This window comes from Microcaecilia unicolor, chromosome 5 (genome assembly GCF_901765095.1).
Source record: "Microcaecilia unicolor chromosome 5, aMicUni1.1, whole genome shotgun sequence".
Lineage (NCBI taxonomy): Eukaryota > Metazoa > Chordata > Amphibia > Gymnophiona > Siphonopidae > Microcaecilia > Microcaecilia unicolor.
The window spans coordinates 125,670,961-125,689,304 of NC_044035.1; the positions used below are offsets into that span (position 1 = coordinate 125,670,961).

Genomic DNA, 18,344 nt, shown 5'->3' on the forward strand with positions numbered 1-18,344 from the left:
TCTACCTTCTGTGGAAATTAATTACAGCTGTTTGAGTAGACATTTTGGACTAGATTCTATATAGCACGCCTAAAACATTGGCGCTGAAAAAAATATGCCTAGGCAAACAAGCAACAGAAATATGGATCAATTACAACACTATCTAAACATTTGTTTACTATCTAATAGTACCTGGGGGGATCAGGACATATAGCTACTAACAGGTTATCAAATATAACTGTTCATGGGGCCTCAGCAAAGAGATCTTTCTCTCCTCCATGGCTAAGACTGGGGCATTTATCTGTAACAGCTTTAAGGTAGGGAAACACCACCTGCTGGTCAAACTAGGGAAATACACTTCAAGAAATAATCAATACACTTTACAGGCTTAAAACCCACTATTTTGTCACAGCTTCATTTATAGAATTTGGCCCATTATGCCTTGTCAAGAGCAGGTGTAAATTTATGCATGTTCTTATACACTATCTCATTTAGCCCCGGATTCTATATAAAGTGCAGCAAGTAGCGTACATTAAATTGGATGTGTGCCCAATTTATGTGTCCTACTTAATTGAGTAATGAGCCAATTAGTGATGATAATTGGCTAACAACCAAATGTGTGTTTCTTTTTAGGCATATGCTAAAACGAGGCATGCATAAATTCTAACGTGTGGCTAAAAAGGGGGCGCAGAGCAAAACAGCAAAAATAGAGGCTGACAAATGCGCAAACCAATAGGGAGATAATATCAAAAACCAGTTTATTCAGAATATTCATATCAAGGACCTGACACGGTCTGTGTTTTGGCGCCGAAACACGGACCGTGTCGGGTCCTTGATATGAATATTCTGAATAAACTGGTTTTTGATATTATCTCCCTATTGGTTTGCGCATTTGTCAGCCTCTACTTTTGCTGTTTTGCTTTGACTTTCCGTGGAGGCTCCTCCTGTCTTCTTGGATTTCCTAAAAAGGGGGCGCAAACATGGAAGGAGTGTGAGTGTTTTGGGGGCTACTCAAATTTAAGTGCATTGCTATAGAATTCAGGGTAATGCGTCTACATTTAGGCATGGGTATTTACACCAGGTTTTCAGTAGCGTAAGTAGCCGTGCCAAAATGTAGGTGTGTTCCTCGGCCTATGCATTATTTTAGATACCGCACCTACCTTTAGGCACATTATATGGAATAGTGCTAAATGCTTTTTTGACACATCTAGATTTTAAATGTCATTTACAGATGGTCCTTACTGTATTTTACAAAATATGATTGCAAATAATGACATCACCTATGCTCCACTGAATCTCTACCCTTGAGCATGTCTATTAAACAAGTATACATTAGATTATGTCTCACAAACTTTAAGGCACAACCTAATTTAAGAGCCCATTTATATGCATAAATCAGCATTTTGGGCTAGATTCTATATATGGCGAATGAAAAATTTGTTTGGAAAAAAATACGACTAGGTGTATTCTTTCAAGTACACTTAAATTTAATAGAATAGACTTAAATTTCCATGCAGTATATAGAATACGCCAAGTGGTTTGCCACGCAATCAAATTTGGTTGCATCCATTTAGGCCACATTTTACTTGGTGTAAATCCCTATACCTAAATTAGGTGCAGATCATGTATATCTCTCTATATAAAACGCACCTCCAACGTTCTAATGAAGCCTCTGTTAGTTAGCCAACATTCTAAGTGCAGGGGGTGAGATCGCATTGTGTCTGCCCCGCCCACGCGTCAAACGTGATGACGTCGAGGGCGGAGCAATGACACTCAACCAATCGCAACGCTCGGCAGCGAAGCGTCAGGGAAGGAGGCGGCGCTCTCGACGTCTAGCCTTCCCTTCGCTGTGTTCCGCCTTCTTCTGACGTCAAGGATGACGTCAAAAGAAGGCGGAACACAGCGAAGGGAAGGCTAGACGTCGGGAGCACCGCCTACTTCCCTGATGCTTCGCTGCCGGAACCGCAACGGAGGTAAATTTAAAAACAATTAAAAAAAAAAAACCCATGTTGGGGGGAGAGAAGAGGGTTGCCACTAAAGTACAACAATGGGAGCGGGAGGGCAGGGGAGAAACGACAGCATGGATGCGAAGGGGGGGGGGGGGGAAGAAGAGGGCGGGCCAGGCTGGGACATGAGAGAGAGAGAGGAGCATGGATGCAAGGGGGGGTCATGGAAGGGAGACAGGGGATTTGCTGGAAAAGGATGAATGGAGGCGGCAGGGGACAGAGGAGCATGGATGGGCATGGATTGGGAGGGCAGGGCTCAGGGAGAGAGGGCAGTTGCTGGAAAGGGATGAATGGAGGGGCCAGGTGACAGAGGAGCATGGATGGGCATGGATTGGGAGGGCAGGACTCAGGGAGAGAGGGAAATTGCTGGATAGGGATGAATAGAGGGGACAGATGGGCATGGATGGATATGGATTGCAGAGCAGGCCTCAGGGAGAGAGGGCAATTGCTGGATAGGGAAAATGGAGGGGCCAGGTGACAGATGAGCATGGATGGGCATGGATTGGAAGGGCAGGACTCAGGGAGAGGGGAATTGCTGGATAGGAATGAATGGAGGGCACAGATGGGCATGGATGCATATGGATTGCAGGGCAGGCCTCAGACAGAGAGGGGAATTGCTGGATAGGGATGAATGGAGGGGCCAGGTGACAGAGGAGCATGGATTGGAAGGGCAGGACTCAGGGAGAGGGGAATTGCTGGATAGGGATGAATGGAGGGGACAGATGGGCATGGATGGATATGGATTGCAGGGCAGGCCTCAGGGAGAGAGGGCAATTGCTGGATAGGGAAAATGGAGGGGCCAGGTGACAGATGAGCATGGATGGGCATGGATTGGAAGGGCAGGACTCAGGGAGAGGGGAATTGCTGGATAGGAATGAATGGAGGGCACAGATGGGCATGGATGCATATGGATTGCAGGGCAGGCCTCAGACAGAGAGGGGAATTGCTGGATAGGGATGAATGGAGGGGCCAGGTGACAGAGGAGCATGGATTGGAAGGGCAGGACTCAGGGAGAGGGGAATTGCTGGATAGGGATGAATGGAGGGGACAGATGGCCATGGATGGATATGGATTGCAGGGCAGGCCTCAGGCAGAGAGGGGAAATGCTGGATAGGGAAAAATGGAGGGGCCAGGTGACAAAGGAGCATGGATGGGCATGGATTGGAAGGAGAGGACTCAGGGAGAGGGGAATTGCTGGATAGGGATGAATGGAGGGGACAGATGGGCATGGATGGATATGGATTGCAGGACAGGCCTCAGGCAGAGAGGGGAAATGCTGGATAGGGAAAAATGGAGGGGCCAGGTGACAAAGGAGCATGGATGGGCATGGATTGGAAGGGCAGGACTCAGGGAGAGGGGAATTGCTGGATAGGGATGAATGGAGGGCACAGATGGGCATGGATGCATATGGATTGCAGGGCAGGCCTCAGGCAGAGAGGGGAATTGCTGGATAGGGATGAATGGAGGGGCCAGGTGACAGAGGAGCATGGATTGGAAGGGCAGGACTCAGGGAGAGGGGAATTGCTGGATAGGGATGAATGGAGGGGACAGATGGCCATGGATGGATATGGATTGCAGGGCAGGCCTCAGGCAGAGAGGGGAAATGCTGGATAGGGAAAAATGGAGGGGCCAGGTGACAAGGAGCATGGATTGGAAGGGCAAGACTCAGGGAGAGGGGAATTGCTGGATAGGGATGAATGGAGGGGACAGATGGGCATGGATGGATATGGATTGCAGGGCAGGCCTCAGGCAGAGAGGGGAAATGCTGGATAGGGAAAAATGGAGGGGCCAAGTGACAAAGGAGCATGGATTGGAAGGGCAGGACTCAGGGAGAGGGGAATTGCTGGATAGGGATGAATGGAGGGCACAGATGGGCATGGATGCATATGGATTGCAGGGCAGGCCTCAGGCAGAGAGGGGAATTGCTGGATAGGGATGAATGGAGGGGCCAGGTGACAGAGGAGCATGGATTGGAAGGGCAGGACTCAGGGAGAGGGGAATTGCTGGATAGGGATGAATGGAGGGGACAGATGGCCATGGATGCATAAGGATTGCAGGGCAGGCCTCAGGGAGACAACGGAATTGCTGGATAGGGATGAATGGAGGGGCCAGGTGACAGAGGAGCATGGATTGGACTCACACTTTCACTCTGACTCTCAAACACTCACTCTCACATACACTCTCCCAAACATACACACTCCGAGGAAAACCTTGCTAGCGCCCGTTTCATTTGTGTCAGAAACGGGCCTTTTTTACTAGTTCTCTAATAATGCGCATAGATTGTAGAAACAACCATGCCCCACCCATGGTCATGCCCTCTTTTCAACCATGTGACTTAGAATTTAGGCACACCATATTATAGAATACATTTAGTGAGTTGTGTGCATAAATCTCAATTAATGCCAATTAGTGCTGATAATTGCTTGTTAATATCCAATTAACGGTGTTGATTAGCTAGTTAACCAATTCAGTTATATGCATTGTTATAGAATATGCTTTAGTTTCCACGCAGATTTTCGGACACCATATATAGAATCCCTGGGTTTATGCCCAAAACTGGTTCAAAAGCTTATCCTTTATGGATCTCACTAACGGCATCCTTGCAAAGGCGCTAGTCAGTAGCCACAGATATAACAGTATAACAGCAGAAATTAAAGAAACAGATGCCATGGTACTTCCAAATTCAGGCCATGAGGACTTACTCTCTGCCTTCTATAAGTTTATTCCTGTTCCTGGATATCCAAGTATCTTGAACCCCATGATATGAACCGTTTTTCAACAACTAAATGTGCATCTAATATAATTCAAGTAAAAATAAACACATAAGTGGGGGGGAAAGGGTCATTGCTGTTCATCATTATGTAGCAGGAAAGGAAATACCTTTATTACAATTTTCTAAAACAGGTATTTTAATGCTGGGTGTTTCATATTTATCTTTTTTTCTCAAGTTCTCCTGTGATGACTTTCTGCAGCACTGTTGGCACAATAACTGTGGAAAAGAACTTGTCCTGGAAGAAGAAATACTGTTTCTAAAGATCAAACCACTTTTCTGCTTTTACTCAAACTCCCTTCCTAAAAGGGGTTTAAAAAAGGTTTGGACGGCTTCCTAAAGGAAAAGTCCACAGACTATTATTAAAATGGACTTGGGGAAAATCCACTGTTTATTTCTAGGATAAGCAGAGTAAAATGTATTGTACTCTTTTGGGATCTTGCCAGGTACTTGTGACCAGCGGCATACCATGGGCGGGACGGTGGGGGAGATAGGCCCTGGGTGCATGCTGCAGGAGTGGTGCAGGGAGCAGCTGCATGGCTGTCGGCTCTGCCTGTTCCTTGCTCCCTCTGCTGTTACTTCCTGATCTGGGGCAGAGGGAGCAGTGAACCGGCAGGAAGCCAAAAGCTGCGCGGCTGCTTTCAGCTCCCCAGCAGGTCAGAAGAATGTGCCGGGGGGGGGGGGGGCTTGCAGGTGATGCACCAGGGGGAATGACAACACTGCACCCGGGGGTGTTGTGCTGCACCAGGGGGATGATGCTGCACCCGGGGGGGGGGGGGGGGTGCAGCGGCAATCTGCCCCGGATGGCAGCCCACCAAGGAACACCACGGCTTGTGACCTGGATTGGCCACTGTTGGAACCAGGATGCTGGGCTTGAGGCACCTTCGGTCTGTCCTAGTATGGCAATACTTATGTACTTATGAGTCAATTCAACATTTAGGGTCTCTTTTACTTATGCTTAGCATGTGTTAACAGACGTTAGTGTCGCAAAGTGCTAAGAAGCCCATTATGGACTGGATTTTGTAAATCAGGGGCATAGCTAGGTGGGGGCATGGGCCCCCACAGATTTAGCCCTGGCCCCCTCTACTTTTGACCCCCCCTGCCGCCGCCGACCCTCCCCCGCCACTTTTGATCCCCCCTCCCGCCGCCGTCGCCGACCCTCCCCCGCTGCCACCACAAGGCACCTTTGCTGACGGGGGTCCCCAACCCCCGCCAGCTAAAGTCTTCTTCAGCGCCGGTCTCCAGCGCCTTTGCTGATCTGTTTCTGTGAGTCCTCAGTGACTCCTGGCATCCTGTGTGCACGTATCGTGCAGGATGTTCATGCAGGACGTCAGGAGTCAGGACTCACAGAAATAGACCAGCGAAGGTGCCGGAGGAGACCGGCGCTGAAGAAGACTTTGGCTCGCAGCAATTGGGGACCCCTGCCAGCAAAGGTACCTGGCTTCAGCGGCGACGGGGGAGGGTCAGCAGTGGGAGGGGTGTTGAAAGTGGTGGGGGAGTTGGCGGTGGGGGGTCAAAAGTGGCAGGGGGGTCGGCGGCTGGAAGAGACGGGCTAAACTGTGCCCCCTCACCTCGGGCTCTGGACCCCCCTCCCGCCAAGGTCAGGCCATGCCCCTGCTGTAAATGGTACCCAAATTTGGGTGCTGTTTATAGAATAGTGCTTAGTGTCAGGATTCACACTTTACACCAGCTGTGGGGCTATCCACTGATGTTCAGCAGCACTTACCCTGCCGGTTAGTTCCTCTGAATATCAGCACTAACTGATATCAGAACTTACTACTAAACACAACGCTGGCAATTTTGTGGGGGGTCCAGGGGTAGAATCAGCATTTATGCAGTTAAGTCCTGATATTCAGCACCTAACTGTCTGAGGGTTTTTTTTTACTAAGCAGCATTAGCGTTTTTAGCTCGCGGTACAAATCAGCTGGCAGTAAACGCCGAGACACCCTATGGGCGTTTACCACCAGCTGATTTCTACTGCAAGCTAAACACGCTACTGCGGCTTAGTAAAAGCCACACCGAATCTGCAAATAGGTGGGAAAATGTGGGGTACAAATATAACAAATACATTCTCAATTCTAGATTAAATCAACAATGAATGTCATATTATATACTTGATCTATTCATGAGATAGATTTGCATGCAGTGGAGGCAGTGCATGTAAATTTCTCTGATGAAGATTCATTGTGTGTTAAATAAATAAATAAAAGACCCCCTAAGTTAATTGAACAAATTGGAACACTTAAAACACAGTTCTATCTTTGTCTGTTGTCGCTTAGGCAAGTACTGAATATTGGATAAGTTAACCAGATAAGTCAGTGGTTCCTAAACCTGGTCCTAGAGACATCCCAGACAGTCAGGTTTTCAGTTTATCCACAATAAATATTCATAGTTACACAGCAACATAGTAACATAGTAAGTGACAGCAGATGAAGACCTGAATGGTCCATCCAGTCTTCTCAACAGTCTCAATCAATGAACACTGAATAACTTTTCTTCTATATGATTCTCCTAAAGTGTCTGTAACACATGAACCTCTTTGATTATAACATCACCTTGTATTTCTTTCCTCATCAAAGGCAACTAACGCCTCATGGTACTATGTAAGCCATATTGAGCCTGCAAATAGGTGGGAAAATGTGGGGTACAAATGTAACAAATAAATAAATACATTTTCAATTCTAGATTAAATCAACAATGAATGTGATATTATATACTTGATCTATTCATGAGATAGATTTGCATGCAGTGGAGGCAGTACATGTAAATTTCTCTGATGAATATTCATTGTGGGTTTCCAGAAAACCAGACTAGATGAGGTGCCTCCAGGACCATGTTTGAGAAGCACTAGGATAAGTGATACCCAGCCACACATTTCAGGATGTTCAATGCTGGTGCCCAGACATGGCTCAGCATCGAATATCCTGACAGAATGCCAATAGCGGTCAAAAAAATTACAGAAAACAGAGAGTAGGGTTAAATGGTCAGTATTCTCCATGGAGAAGGGTAGTTACTAGTGGGGTTCCCCAGGGGTCTGTGCTGGAACCGCTGCTTTTTAACATATTTATAAATGACCTAGAGATGGGAGTAACTAGTGAGGTAATTAAATTTGCGGATGACACAAAGTTATTCAAAGTTGTTAAATCACAGAAGGATTGTGAAAAATTACAAGAGGACCGTACGAGACTTGGGCGTCTAGATCACAGATGACGTTTAATGTGAGCAAGTGCAAAGTGATGCATGGGGGAAAGAGGAACCCAAACTATAACTATGTCATGCAAGGTTTTGTGTTAGGAGTCATGGACCAAAAAAGGGATCTAGGTGTCATCATTGATGATATATTGAAATCTTCTGCTCAATGTGCTGCTGCAGCTAGGAAAGCAAATAGAATGTTGGGTATTATTAGGAAAGGGATGGAAAACAAAAATGAGGATATTAATATGCCATTGTATCGCTCCATGGTGCGACCGCACCTCGAGTATTGTGTTCAATTCTGGTCACCGCACCTCAAAAAAGATATAGTGGAACTGGAAAAGGTGCAGAGAAGGGCAACAAAGATGATTCAGGGGATGGGATGACTTCCCTATGAGGAAAGGTTGAAGAGGCTGGGGCTCTTCAGCTTGGACAAAAGGCAGCTGAGGGGAGATATGATAGAGGTCTATAAGATAATGAGTGGAATGGAACGGGTTGATGTGGAGCGTCTGTTTACGCTTTCCAAAAATACTAGGACAAGGGGGCATGCAATGAAGCTGCAGTGTAGTAAATTTAAAATGAATCAGAGGAAGTTTTTCTTCACTCAACGCGTGGTTAGACTCTGGAATTTGTTGCTGGATAAGATGGTTGGGGCGGTTGGCTTAGCGGAGTTTTAAAAAAGGTTAGATGGCTTCCTGGAGGAAAAGGACATAGAATGTTATTGAATGGACGTAGGAATAATCCACTATTTCTGGGATGGGCAAGACAAAATGCTTGTTCTTTTGGCCGCTGTCGGAGACAGGGGTGCTTGGCTCGATGGACCCTTGGTCTGTCCCAGCATGGTGATGCTTGTGTCTTATGTCTTATGACTGCAACCAGCTGAATATTTACCCACAGTACGTACTAAAGATGGGCATTTAAACATTTATTGTGTCATTTTTTTCCTCTTTTATTTTCCCAAAATAAATGTAATCAAGAGCGCACACAAGGGTCCTTTTACAAAGGCGTGTTGAAAAATGCCTTGCGGTAGTGTAGGCATGGGTTTTGGGTGTACACCAATTCATTTTTTAGTGTACCTGTAAAAAAGGCCCTTTTAAACTTTTTGCCAAAAATGGACGTGCGGCAACATGAAAATTGCCATGCGTCCATTTTGGGTCTGAGACCATACTGCCAGCCATTGACCTAGCAGTAAAGACTCACACAGTAACCGGGCGGTAATGACCTATATGTGCCATATGCTGTGTCCGTTACATGTGCCCGAAAATAAGAACTATTTTTAAGACATGCACCAAAAATGAAATTACCGCAAGAGCCAAATGGTAGTCGGGCGGTAACTCCATTTTGGCGCACGTAGATGCTTACGTGGCTTAGTAAAAGGGCCCCACAATTTACAAAGGAATGCACACCATGGCACTCATTTTCAAAGCAGATGGACATCTCAAAATGACCAAAAACGTCCTACTGCCGAAAACATCCAAATTGCAATTTTCAAAAATGCAGAATTTGGACATTTTCTACTGCAGTTCATCTAAATAGCAAAGGAGCGTGTCGGAGACATGTTGTGGGTGGAATTAGTGCAGGACCAAAATTAGGACGTCTTTCAGTGAAAATGGAACGGGAAGAAATGTTCAAGGCAAAAAAGAAGGATGTTTTTATCTAGACTTGTTTCAGTCACATCCAGGGTACAAAAAGGTGCCTTGATTGAGCAGCTGACCACTGGAGGGATGAAAGCATGACCTCATGCCACCTTCATAAGAAATTAAAGTGATACCAGGCTTTATTATAGCTTCAGGAATTTTGGCCATTCCTAATAGAGGGGTAGCCTAGTGGTTAGTGCAGTGGACTTTGAACAAAGGGACCCAGGTGTTACTCCCACCATTTCGTAAAGATAGAGATGAAGCACAGGGACTGTCTCTTCATGTTCAAGTGTACAGCGCTGCATACATCTAGTAGCGCTATAGAAATGATAAGTAGTAGTAGGTATCAGAGACATCCTGTCTATATTATGGTTCATTTATGAGTTATCCTGTCCTTACAGTTTTGCAAAATTTAATGATACCACTTGAACATAATCGTTTATTGAATCATTTAAATTTGTTTGGGTTAAGCAGACTATCCCAAAAATAATGTTGTAAGTATAAACAGTCTTTTCAGAGGAGCACCAGCCTCCATATGGCTTGCTTGATCTTGTTATATAAATCATCAGTAATTATACAGATCCTTTGGACATCCTTGAGTAAATGATCACAACATGTATGTAGAAGTCTGTAACGCATGCAGGTGTGTGTAAGAAACTTGTCTTACCCTTTTTTTCTAAAATTTATGCTTATTAACCAGAGACTTTCATTGTTTATGTATACAAGAACATAAGTGTTGCCTTACTGGGACAGACCGAAGGTCCATCAAGCTCAGCATCTTGTTTCCAACAGTGACCAATCCAGGTTACAAGTACCTGGCAGATCCCAAAACAGTACTATACATTTTATGCTGCTTATCCTAGAAATATTCAAATACCAAAAAGTTGCTAACCAAGTGTTGAACAAGTTAGCTATATAAATCTAACGGGGTAGAGTCTCATATAATTGGCACGATTGTTCTCAGTTCACCCTAAGGTGAATCACTCACTTGTGCTCATAAATTAATCATAGACTCCTCCCCCGCCTCCTAATAATGCATTTATTATTACATTATAACCTAAACTTCATGCGTTTGCTTATCTTTCCTTGCGTGTTTTCTTATATATGCACACAATACTTATCTTAGGCAAGTTGGTGAGCTCTTATACCCCGACAGGTCCCCGTTTCGTTTCACTTTGTCAAGGGAGAGTATCACCAAATCATCTTATCAACCTCAGCATCTATGTGTGCTGCCTCTATTCCCTATTACAGAGGACCAAGTGAGGCCTAGAGGGTTTGACAGTTATCCTAGAAATAAGCAGTGGACTCACCTCAAGCCCATCTTAATAATAGCTTATGGACTTTTCTTTTAGGAAGCTAGCCAAATCATTTTTTTAAATACCACTAAGTTAACTGCTTTTACCTCATTCTCTAGCAACAAATTCTAGAGTTTAATTATGCATCGAGAGAAGAAATATTTTCACTGATTAGTTTTAAATTTACTACTTTGCATCTTCATTGTGTGCCCCCAGTCCTAGTATTTTTAGAAAGAGTAAACAAGCAATTCACATCTACCCATTCCACTCCACTCATTATTTTATAGACCTCTACCATATCTCCCCTCAACTGTCTTTTCTCCAAGCTGAAAAGCCCTAGCCGCTTTAGCCTTTCCTTGAGGACAAGCCTAGCTGCTGTATTTTGGGCCGTTTGCAGCCATTTTAGGACACCCTCCTTACATCCAGCATAGATGGAATTGCATCTAAAGTATGTTTCTTTATTAAAAAAATAAATATATACGCAACAGAAAATAATATATGTGTTTCCTTTGGCCTTTGTAGTCAGGCACTGGACAAAAACTGAGAGCTGTCTTGAGAAGAGGATTTACTGTACTTTGAAAGATTGTATCCCTTTAAGAAGGAAGCAGGAAGTAACATAAACAGACAGTGATAAAGAGCTCTATGTGAATGTGTGTGCAGTGTCTGTCTGTGGATTCTCATATAGTAATAATAGCCTTGTTGTCTTACTAATTTCAAAGCTTCCACCTGCAGCACCTTACATTTCTCCCAGGCTGTGTGGAGAAACTTGCTGCACTTTAACTTGTTTTTTGAGCAGCTCTGTGGATTTAGAGTGACTGGGGGGTGGCTATCTACATCTTTGAATATTTCAGAAAAAGGTAAGTCATAGATCCGTTCATTCGATGCTGCAAGAAACCCATCTAAAATTAGAAAGAGAATAATGACAGCTGTGTAAAAATGAGTTTGAATTTGAGTACATTTTAAGGAAATACATTCACTAAAGTTCAGATTGTGAAAGCATACATCTTTCATAGGGGGTCGTTTGTTTATGGCTAGTGTGTGCTAATCTTTAATAAATGACTCATAATAACGCTTTTGTCTAATTACATAGGATAAATGTACATAGGATAAATGTAATTACATAGGCTAATTACATAGGATAAATGTAAATATTTTGCTGCATGCATGAGAGTTTTAAAACATAGTGGAATAGTTTGTGCCAGCCCCCTCTTTCAGAAATGAGTAAATGGTAACCAGCAAGAGTTTTCACTATCCATGACTTACATAATTCAGTTGTAGACTATCAGTCGCTAAATGGTTTAACCTGATGGACTAAGTTAGGCTGGTGTTTCAAACAAAAATACTTACAGTACACATAACTGGTAGTTGGAGTCAGTAATTAAGCAACTAACAGCACGGCTTTCAAAGACTTTGTGTGCCCGTGGCAATCCTTTGATAAAGCAGGTTTAACATCTAAATCCATGACTGAATGCCTTGAGCTAAAATCTATAATGAAACAAAATGGTGCCACATTGTGAGGTAAAAATTTAAGGACTGTTTTAATTTCTTGCTGGACTGGAGGAGGTGGTTGCTGGAGGGTCCTGGGGAAGGAAACTGCTAGTACGTTTGTTTGTTTTTAAATGAAATAAAACAAAAATCAAATGATATTTGTTCAGTTTATTGTGGGGTGGGGAAAATCAGGGGAGCCACAAACATTGGAATTTATAGCTGCCTGAACAGCTGGCACTTACACATGCCTGGGGGCAACTGTAAGTACTGACATCTTTTTTTTTTTTCACAGAAGTGGATTCCCAACGTGGTACAGTTTGCACTTGGGATTTACAGCTGCTCTTTTGTACATACAGGATGCTTTATGGAAGGGATTAAGCGAGGAAGCCTCCTTAATCCCTCACTGTGTATTTCCCCCTCCAATTTAGAATTAAATAAGTGTATGTCACAATTTACTCGTGTAAGTGGCCACTGATATTTTTTTCCATATCTGTATTTGTCAAATGAATGCTGCCACATACAATCCCGCCTGTATTTTAGAATAGACCCTGCGTCACAGACTTTTATACTAAAACACTACCAGAACTGTACACATTCTGTCTGAAATGGGTCTTTATAAAATACTAGTAAAACAGGCCCGTTTCTGACACAAATGAAATGGGCACTAGCAAGGTTTTTCTCTGAGTGTGTATGTTTGAGAGAGTGTGTGTGAGAGTGACTGTGTGTGAGAGAGAGAGTGTGAATGTGCCAGTGTGTGTGTGTGACAGAGAGAGAGTGAGACTGCTGGGTGTGAGTGTGTCTCCTCTGCCCCCTGTCCCCCCCCCCTCCAGCCACCCAGCGATTCTCCTCTCTCCCATGCTCCCCCTCCAGCCAGCCAGCGAGTCTCCTCCCCTCTGCCCCCCTCCAGCCACCCAGCGAGTCTCCTCTGTCCCCTGCCCCCCCTCCAGCCACCCAGTGATTCTCCTCTCTCCCCTGCCCCCCCTCCAGCCACCCAGCGATTCTCCTCTCTCCCCTGCCCCCCTCCAGCCACCCAGCGATTGTCCTATCTCCCCTGCCCCCCTCCAGCCACCCAGTGATTCTCCTATCTGTCCTGCCCCCCTCCAGCCACCCAGCGATTCTCCTCTCTCCCCTGCCCCCCTCCAACCACCCAGAGAGTCTCCTCACTCCCCTGCCCCCCTCCAGCCACCCATCGAGTCTCCTCGCTCCCCTGTTTACCTCCGTCGAAGCGGCCGCGTCTTTGAAAGCCCTGCCCATTTGTAGCCTTCCCTTCAACTTCGTTCCCTCAGAGTCCCGCCTTCTGACGTTATTTCCTCTTTCCACAAGGGCAGGACTCTAAGGGAACGAACTGGAAGTGAAGGTTATAGTATAACACTACTACATTAGGTTGTGCCTCATGCTGCTATCCTGTGGTTGGTCAGTGCTGTTTCTGACGAACCCGGAAGTTCGTGATGTCAGTACAGGAGATGGATACAGCAGGAGCACGAACCCTTCAAAGCTTCACTGCCACGGAGTCAGCTTCAGAACGTTGAAGGTGCTTTTTATTATATAGGACTAGTGCAAATCTTGATAAAATGACACCAAGGACTTGATTCAGTAAAAGGCGCTGAAAGAATTAGTGCTGATCCCTCTTCATATGTGGCTCCAAGTTGGGCATCATTTATAGAACAGCGCTTAGTGCCGGGATCCACGCCCAACCTGATGTAAATCCTGGCACCTACATTAGGCGCGGAACCCCCAGATTCTGTAATACTGCATGCATCTTTAGCAAACACCCCGACCCACCCATTCCCCTCCCATGGCCATGACCCCTTTTCAGTTGCACGCTAAAAAGTGTACTTTCTAATACCCAAATTCTGTATATCGTGCCTTATTTTCCGTGCAGAAATCAAGGCGTATTTTACAACAATATATGTAACTTAGGTGTCTCTAGTGTTCAGCACGTGCTGATTTTAGCGCATGCTAAAAACGCTAGTGTGCCTTAGTAAACAGGGCCCTTAATTTGTTAACTAGCTAATCATCGCTGTTACTTGGATGTTAACTGTAAACCACCGCATCATACGACGTTGTAAATGTAATTGAATTAATGTAATCTCTAGTAACTGTTAAATGTAAGCCACATTGAACCAAAACTAATTTTTGGTTAATTGTGGGATACAAGTATGAATAAATAAATAAAAATAAATAAACAAGCAATTAGCAGCACTAATAAGCATTAAGATTTATGCATACAGCTCACTAAGGAAAAAAGAACCGGAATTATAGCTACGTCATGCAAGGTTCCACGTTAGGAGTTACGGACCAAGAAAGGGATGTGGGTGTCATCGTTGATAATACACTGAAACCTTCTGCTCAGTGTGCTGCTACGGCTGGGAAAGCGAATAGAATGTTGGGTATTATTAGGAAAGGTATAGAAAACAGGTGTGAGGATGTTATAATACCGTAGTATTGTTCCATGGTGCGACCGCACCTTGAGTATTGTGTCCAATTCTGGTCGCCGCATCTCAAGAAAGATATAGTGGAATTGGAAAAGGTGCAACGAAGGACGATGAAAATGATAGCGGGGATGGGACGACTTCCCTATGAAGAAAGACTAAGGAGGCTAGGGCTTTTCAGCTTGGAGAAGAGACGGCTGAGGGGAGACATGATAGAGGTATATAAAATAATGAGTGGAGTGGAACAGGTGGATGTGAAGCATCTGTTCACGCTTTCCAAAAATACTAGGACTAGGGGGCATGCGATGAAACTACAGTGTAGTACATTTAAAACAAGTAGGAGAAAATATTTCTTCACCCAACGTGTAATTAAACTCTGGAATTCGTTGCCGGAGAACGTGGTGAAGGCGGTTAGCTTGGCAGAGTTTAAAAAGGGTTTGGATGGTTTCCTAAAGGACAAGTCCACAGACCGCTACTAAATGGACTTGGAAAAATCCACAATTTTGGGAATAACATGTATAGAATGTTTGTACGTTTGGGAAGCTGCCAGGTGCCCTTGACCTGGATTGGCCGCTGTCAGGGACAGGATACTGGGCTTGATGGGCCTTTGGTCTTTTCCCAGTATGGCATTACTTATGTACTTATGTACTAAGGCCCATATGCACAAAATCTAATGAGCCAGCAATGTGGTTTTTATACCAGTTCTAGCCAGTTTAGTGAGCAAGGAGTAAAATGAGACATGCACAGAGGGGTTTCCCAAGCTCTTTTCCTATCATGGTAGCAGCTAACGAAAATGGAATGCAAAGCTATTATAATCAGCTAATTACTATACAAAAGTGTATGCAACGTGATGCACAGCTGTTTTCAGACCTGATGCATAGAAGCAGTCCCTAGCTTTACTGTGGAAAAGTTAACGGGAGGTCTGGAGCCGTATGTCCTGACAGCTCCAGACCTCCTGTTAAATTTGAGTCAGCTTCACAAAACAAAATATCAGGGCAGAGGGACCGCTTTTAACCACAAAAAAAGTGTGACAAAAATCCAACTTGAAAGTCTGAGTTGGTGAGTCCTTGTGATGGGAGGAAAGGATCCTGCTTCAGCTGTCAGGCCAGGCAGAGATAAGGGAGAGCCACTGCCACTGCCCTGTCCTGCCCCCTGGCAAGGAAGCAGGGACAGAAGAGAAAAGGAGAGAACCTCGGAGCCCATGAGCGAGAACACAAGTGGTGGAGGGCTGCTCTTCCTGAGGGCTGCAGGTGTCGTCAGCTGTCTCCCTCCTCCTGCCTTTTGCACTGAAGAGAGCAGCAGATTTCTAAGGCTCCCAGCATCAGTGGGCCACCCCTGCCACCCCTCCCCCTGCAAGAGATTAGTGATTTAAATTTGAACACAAGTAATCTGGGATTCTACTGTGCTAAACCCTACTGAAAGAAACACTTGATCTCTGATTTCACATTGCTTCTTTTATAATTTGTTATGTTAAAGCTCCATGCCCATTATTCATATTTGGTATTCGTATTCAGCCGAGTAATATTTTTCATTATTTGTATTCCACCGAATAGTAAAATGTGCTATTCAGTACAGCTCTGATGCAATCTATGGGAACACAAACAAAGCCATGCTGAGTCAGGCCAAGGGCCCTCGAGCCCAACATATTGTTGCCCCTCCCTCACGCCAGGATGGGAAGTATGATAAAAGCAGGGTTCCGGTTAGCCTGATGTTTTATTAACCTCTCGGGTTACAATATTACAATACTAACAGTACTTGCAAGTCACAATCCTCTGCTTGTTATGACAGGGTAATCTGTGACTCTAAAACAGAAAATTATATCACAGGTACTGCAAAATAATTTCTGATAGCAAGCAGAAGCATGAAATTGCAATCTAATTGGTTTAGGGCCTGTTTACTAAGGCACATTAGCATTTTTAACGTGCCTACAATTAGCATGCGTGCTAACTATGTAGGCGCCTATGAGGATATTGTAGGCATGTACACTGTTAACTTGTGTTAAAGACGCTAATTTGCCAATAATGTGGCTTAGTAAACAGGGCCCTTAGTGTTATACTTGTGGCATAACGTTATTACTTGTTGCTTCTGCTACAGATCTTGGGTTTTTAGAAGCCTGTCAGAGATTAAAATAAAAATAGAAATGTTTAGACAATCTCTTCAAGCAACTAAAATAAAGAAGTTTCAAAGAGATGAAAAAGATTATAATAATCAGACAATATATCCCTGGCTAATTAAGGATAAGCAGACAGAGCAGCGGCCTCCGTTTGAAGGAGATGAAGAAGAGGATCGCTCCGATACAAGCTCCTCAGGTACCGAAGGAGCTTTTTTAGCCAGAGGCAGAGTAAGAGGACGGCGAGGAAGAGGTTGGAATACACGATCAAGAAGAGGTCGAAGAGGCGGACAGAGAACAGATCCAATGGAAACAGCGGGATATCAACAAACATACCCGCGAACACGATCGCAGACATAACTAAAGTGAATGTTATTAATTTATCCTCGAGTCAATTAACAGATTCAGAAGTAGCAGTGTTATCAAAAGGATTATCTTTTGTTCCCACACAGAGACATGATAGGTTTCAAAGTAGAGTTGAATTAGAGAAATTCATAAGGAAATTACAAATTCGATTGTTTTTTTCAGAACAGATGAGAACAGGAATCTCTGATAGCTCTAGAGTAAAATTAAAATCAACTTGGACACCTCCAGGACCATTGAATCCGACATTGCAGACTTTTAAACAAGTTGTTTTGAGAGATCTGAATGTGATGGAAGAGCGTCCATTTAATTCTCACATAAATTTAACAAGGGATGAAAGAAAAGCCCTGAATACATTGGCTCATAATTCAAATATAGTCATTAGGAGAGCAGATAAGGGGGGCGCAGTAGTTGTTCAAGATCGTATAGTTTATGACATTGAGGTACTTAAGCAATTAGATAATCAGACTGACTACATAGAACTATCTGTAGATCCCACAGATAGTTTGAAAAGAAGGATTTTGGAAACGACAGGAGAAGCGTATGCTCTGAGTTTAATTACACAGAAGGAATTTCAATATTTGAATTTAAAGACCAATAAAATTCCCCTGTTGTATACGTTACCTAAAATACATAAAACCTTGGTAAATCCGCCGGGACGTCCGATAGTCTCAGGAAGAGGTTCTGTGTTAGAACCTCTATCAATATATGTAGATACCTACTTAAGACCTATGGTCCAAGAGGGAAGATCATATATTAGAGACTCTACACACTTTATGAATATTTTAAAAGAATGGTCAGGACCTCTTACAGATATACAACTAGTGACCCTGGATGTCGTTTCCCTTTATACTGTTATTCCACAAAAAGAAGCTCTAGATGTCATAAAAAGTTTTCTGAGTCAGACGGCCGGATATGAGGAACGTTTAATTACGTTTATCGTTGAATTAGCTTCCATAGCAATGGAGCATAATTATTTTGGCTATGGTGACAGGATTTTTCAACAAATATCCGGGGTAGCCATGGGGGCAACCATGGCTCCCTCAATAGCTAATTTATTTATGAGAGAATT

General features: G+C 44.1%; 1 long non-coding RNA gene across 1 annotated transcript in view; it reads left to right on the plus strand.

Moving 5' to 3' along the window:
• Positions 1-11,546: 11,546 nt before the first annotated feature.
• The window catches only part of LOC115471173, a 42,654-nt gene continuing 35,856 nt past the window's right edge, over positions 11,547-18,344 (plus strand). The window contains exon 1 of the long non-coding RNA XR_003942287.1: positions 11,547-11,736. This is a non-coding gene — a long non-coding RNA (uncharacterized LOC115471173). The remainder of the gene's footprint in view (positions 11,737-18,344) is intronic.